Genomic DNA, 6,000 nt, shown 5'->3' with positions numbered 1-6,000 from the left:
AGGGTTTAGTAATGATTAAGTCTTTTATCTCAGGTGATAAATTCTTAACATTCTAGGTACATTAGGATAAAGCATAAAAATAAAAGTTTATTTTCATTTTTATTTTTCTAATTTATTATCTTCTTTCTTCACCCCACCAACAGACAAAGCAACATGCGTGCATTTCCACCCTAATCTCTGTAAGTGTTGTAGAGGCAAATTATGCAATAACATTCCCATTGTTTCAATTGGGTGCTTAGGTGCTTCCACCTGCTCTGCCCATTGACTCTGAGTGCTATTCAAGACAGCGGATTAGAAGATGAATCCCTCTAACAGTTCCTAACATTATCTGCATGGTGTGGTCCTCCTAATCAAGACTGCATATTGGTGTCACTCTACTGATGTTGGGTAAGAGTTTTGTTGTTCCTAATGTTCAAAAGATGCATTGTGCATGTCATAATATACCTTGAGAAGAGCCTTAGAGTCCTCAGTAACGTTTCCCAGGTTCCAGTGACATGTCAGCAGGATTTTTCCTTGTGTAAGGGCTGAGAGCAAACTATACTTATTGTTATAACACTTCCAGGTGTTCAAACTGTGTTGTACTCAGAATGATAGGAGGTTGTCTTCCCTTATCTTCTCCGCTGCAGACTTCTCTGGCTGCATAAGGGCACACTGAGGTTTGCTCTTGAACAGACATAAAAGGAAAGTTTGGGAAGCTTTCCTCTGCTGTGCTGTCACACAAGCTATAGACCTTATCACTAAGTATGTAGGTATTTTGTGAGAGCCCTTGGAGACTGGAACCACCCAAAAGAGACAAATTGCAGATAGAACCATAGTGGCATCTACTTCTGGAGAGGTACTGCGAGGATGGTGCCTCTATGATTAGGAGGTCTGAGGATTTCCTGTCTTCAGGTAAATACAACAGAGCTATAGGTGACTTGAAAAGCATGGCACCAACTACAAACCTAGCATCCTGTGTGAGCATGTGGTGAAGCTAGTACGATCACAAGTGAGCTGTTCTGGCTGGTTATGACACATCTGCATGGGTTTCCATCACATCTCTACAACACACTGCAGACCATCAGCTCTTCATCCCAAACCCTGCTGATATTATTATTTCCTTGTGTTGTTTGTAAGTCCCACAGGGCAAACTACTGTAGCTGGACAGAGCAATATGCTCTGACTGCTGCTAGCAACTCCATTGAACAACACCAAGCAGTGCTACAGTGGAAAGAAAAAGGTGACTTCAGTTCTGTTAGGTATCTTGGCAAACCTGCTTCCACATATTGTTATCAAACAGCTAGTGATGCTGACAAAGAGTTCACTTGATCTGAAGTGGCCTTTGTTTAAAGTGGGTTTTTGATGTTATTTGTTTTCCTGTCCATAGAACAGCTTTGGACAGTACGGAGGGAAGTGTCAAAGAAATCTGAGCCTGTAAATAGACCACAAAATCTGAGCCCAGAAATGCAGACCTTGATCTGAGAGAAATAATTGCATCAAGAGATTTCATGCAATTGAAATAAAATCAAGCAAGTTCTAGTTACTTTCTCTGAATCAAGTGATTTTTTTATAAGTTTCCCATAAGTTGCGCAAAACCACTGGTTCTCCAATTCCTGACATTTCTTTGACAACTTGAAAGATCTGATGAAATCTCTGGAAATGTATATAGCATGAAATGTCTTCAAATTTCACAGATATTTTCCTTTCATCTCACATCTTGCAACATGTAGCCATTACTGGATAGCAGTTTACAATTCACTTGTCTTCACCCAAGCTTTTGTAAAATGTCCTTGTTTGTTGCTGCTGGAAAAAAAAAAAGCTTTGAAGTTTAAACTGTTTCTTCCTATCTGCCAATAAATTGGCAGCAAAATGTGCATTCTTGCAGCTTTCTGGAAAATCATAGAATCACAGAGTCACAGAATGGTTAGGTTGGAAGGGATCTTAAACACTACCCAACCCCAACCCCCTGCTATAGACAGGGTTGCCAGCCACTACATTAGGCTGCCCAGGGCCCCATCCAACCTGGCCAAAAATACCACCTACTTTGTTAAGCTCACAGACATTGACTTCTAAGGACTCATTTGGTTTCTGAATTTATTTCTCTCTGGTATTATTTAGTCTCCTATCCAATTCCAGACTCTTTTCTCTTTGTCTCTCTAGATTTACCTTCCATCTTCTCCCTCCCACCAGGTCTCAGCCCAGTTTCTTCTCCCCATGTGTACTGGGTTTATGTGGCAAGGTTTTGGTAGCAAGGGGATGCTGCAGGGATGGGCTCCATGAGTAGATCCAGCACTGCCCCATGTCAGATCAGAGTCAGCTCCAGCTGATCCAAATGGGATCCTCTACTGCTGCTCCTGAAGGATGTGCCCTGTGGTATGCAGTCATGTCAGAGCAGTGCTTGGAGAGCTGCAGCCTGCGGGAAGCCCATGTAGGAACAGTTCAGGAAGGATGGCGTCCTGTGGCATCTGCCCCTGCCCTACATGGAGCAGGCGTATAGAGTGACCATGGAGGAGTGGTAGAGATAAAACATTATGAATTGAGTTCAGCCCTCATTCCCCGTCCCCCTGCACTGCTTGGTGGGAGGAAGTAGAAGAGGGTAGGGAAGGGAAAGGTGGTTTTAGTTTGATTTTAGTTCTCGTGGCTCCACTTTGTTTGTTGTTGGCAATAAATTATATTAAACTCCCTAAACTGAGTCTGTTTTGCTAGTGATGATAACAGGTGAGCAACCTCCTTGTCCATTTCTCAACCTTTGAACCTTTTCCATCATATTTTCTCTTCATCTTCCTTTCCAGAGGGGTAATAAGAAAGCAGTGTGTTGGAGTTTAGCTGCCCATCAAGATTAAACCATCACACCAATGATATTTTTCTTCTATCCAAAATGAAGATTAAGAGTCTTACAGGTGAATCCTGTGTAGCCTGTAGAAGTCTGACCTGACCCATACATAGTAGCAGATTGAGTAGAGCCAGGACACGGTCACAGATCCCCATCATCTGAATTGGTAAATGTTTGCAGCAATGCAAGAACCATTTCTGACCTGTCCCAATGTCATAGCTAGTATCCTCCAATCAGTTTCTGTGCTCAGCTGGGATGATCACATAGTGCAGGGACTAGACTACATCAGGACCTACTAACTAGCCAGGTTACAAGCAGCTGTCATGTCTTGAAGGCAAAAAGGCTTTAACAGTATAGATATTCACAGATGGCTTCAGGCACAGAGAACAAGGCCTGGCAGTGTTCAAGTCAGACATATTGTCAGGTTCCCAGTACTCCTGTCCAAGTACCTCTGCCCTGCTGCATTTGTGCAACCAAAACCAAGGAAAAATAATATATATATATATATACACTTAAGGTTGTAGATCTGTCCTGGCCACTGAACGTGCCTTCATCCTCCTGACAGGTGGTTTTTGCCCACATGAACAAGCCCGTGAACACTGTTTGCTCAGTGTTCCTCTTTTGCTTTCACTCTGCCATGTGTTTTCCTGAGCTCTTCTCTGCACTCAAACACTCCCCACACTAACAAAACAGAGCAGTGTGGCTGGCTAGATTGTGCTGCTCAGATGTTGCTAAATTCCCATTGAGAAGTAATGCTGAATTTGGCTGTAGGTGTTTTTCCCCAATTAAAACTAGCAGGCGTGTGTTTTGTGAATGGTGGGGGGGAAGGGAGTGTGAAAAATAGAAGAGCCCCATTCAGTTGCACAAGCTTCAGGAGCAATTAGTAACTCAGAAGGGAAAAAATCATGAACCAAATCATAGGAAATGGCAATGGAGCTGCAAAGATGACATCATAGTTTATTGGAATTATTTAAACATCTTAGACATATGTGCAAAGCTCAGTGGAGAACTCCAGTGCTACATGCCAGTGAAAATCAGACTTTCATTCAGGATCAAGTCTAATATCCTCCTGGCTTCGCATCGGAGTGTTTTACTCATCTTTTTATACATGGCATCTAAATAAAGCCTCTGTAATAATTAGCTGTGCTGAAACAACCTTGAGTATCACATGCTGATGCATATGCTTTAGCTGATGTGCATCCGGAGAGAAAGCTAACCAGAACCACAGGATATTTCAGACCTCGGGGGGAGGGAAGTGAGCAACTCTGCTGTGGAAAGTAGCTGGAAGTTATCCAGCTTCCCCAGGCCAGTCAGTCATGAATATCCTGCTTTGGCCACAGAGGAGCTGTGGAGGAAGCAGGCTCACAACAATTGGGAAAGGTTTGTAACCACAGGAGTCAAATGAATGAAGCCAAGAGGCCGCCAAGTGATGCAATTCATGGAAAAAAAAAAAAAAGAAAAGAAAAAAAAGAAAGAAAGAAAGAAAGAAAGGAAAAAAAAAAACCTCTTCAGCTCCTACACAGGAGCATTCATCATTCACAGTGACCTTCCAGGAATGTGCTGACAGACACAAAGCTTTTTGTGTGACATTGTGCCAGTGAACTGGAATGACTGCTGCTCACAGCATTGTTTCCTAACAGCAGGGCACCATCTTCTGGAGGCTGCAAAGACTGTCCCAGCTGCTCCTTGAGCAGGGCTGGATGGGCTGAAGAGGGGTGAGAATGATGCACTGGCCCTTTGAAAGCAATTTATGGTCTAAAAAAAAGTACTGTTCAGGCCTCCTATTAAAACCAGGCTGTGTAAATTAGATGCAGGCGCCTGAGTGGCAGAGAGGGGTGTCTGAAGGAAGGGGTGGTGGTGCTGTGCTGGGGCAGGATGGAGCTGGAGGAGACATTTCAAGAACGTTCTATCTGCAGGGGTGGCCAGCAGATGCCATTGTGCTGCTCATAGGCAGAGCCACAGCTGGACAGATAGAAACGGCACTCCGCACTTCTCCTTGTTGAACTTCTTGAGATTCCTGCCAGCCCACCTCTCCAGCCTGTCCAGCTCCCCCTGGATGACTGTGCAGCCCTCTCACGAGCCACCGCCCTCAGTTCCGTGTCACCTGCAAATTTACTGAGGGTGCACTTTACCCCACCATCCAGATCTTTAATGAATATATTAAACAGGACTGGACCCAGTATTTAACTGTGGGACACTCTACTCCTCCAGCCAGGCTTTGCAGTATTGATCACTGCCCTCTGGACCCAGCCATTCAGCCAGTTTTCAGTCCACCTCACTGCCTTCTTATCCAGCCCATACATCAATAGTTTCTCTACGAAGACCTTATGGGGCACAGTGTCAAAGGCCTAACTGAACTTCAGGAAGATAATATCTGCTGCTCCCCCCTCATCCATCAGGTTAAGTCATTTCACTACAGAAGCTTACCACATTGGTCAGGTATGACTTTCCCTTGGAGAATATGCAATGACTACTCCTGATGATTTTTTTCTCCTCCATGTGACCAGCTCTAGTTTCCAGGACTAGCTATTCCATCAGCTTCCAAGGAGTCAAGATGAGGCTGACTGATCTGTAGTCGCTAGGTGCTCCCTTTTGCCATTCTCAAAGATAGGAGTGACTTTTACTTTCCTGTAGTCTCCAGGCACTTTTTCCAGTGGCCACAATCAAACAAAGATTATAAAGAATGGCCTCACAACCACACCTGCCGGCTTCCCTGGCACTCATGGGTGCATCCCACCAGGGCCCATGGACTTAAAAATGTCCTGTTTGCTCAGTTACTTCCTGATCTGATCTTCCTCTACCAAAGGTACATCTTTTTTGCTCCAGCCTTTCAGACTGGCCTCTGGGCCTGAGATTCCTGAAGGCAAATCTTGGTGGTACAGACTGAGGCAAAGTTGGCCTTCAGCAGTCTCTGGAAAGAGAAGGAGAAAAAAAAGAGTGCATTACAAATACATTTCTGGCTTTTGATAGATTATACTGTATTTTCCAGGGTCTAAGATACATCTTTGTACTTACTGGTCCAAAAGAGGAGTGATTTGATCCAACACCTCTGAGTTTGCTGGTGGTTGTGATACTGACAACAGTAAGCTGGTATCTAATTGAGACACCAGGTCCTGATATCAGTTGCATCATCCTAGGTAATTTCAGAGTAAAACATATTTTAATTTTAGATGCATTTCATAAGAAAG

The sequence above is a fragment of the Numida meleagris genome, chromosome 3 (assembly GCF_002078875.1).
Source record: "Numida meleagris isolate 19003 breed g44 Domestic line chromosome 3, NumMel1.0, whole genome shotgun sequence".
Taxonomy (NCBI): domain Eukaryota; kingdom Metazoa; phylum Chordata; class Aves; order Galliformes; family Numididae; genus Numida; species Numida meleagris.
The sequence above is the reverse complement of the archived record's forward strand: the minus strand, read 5'-3'. Positions refer to the sequence as shown.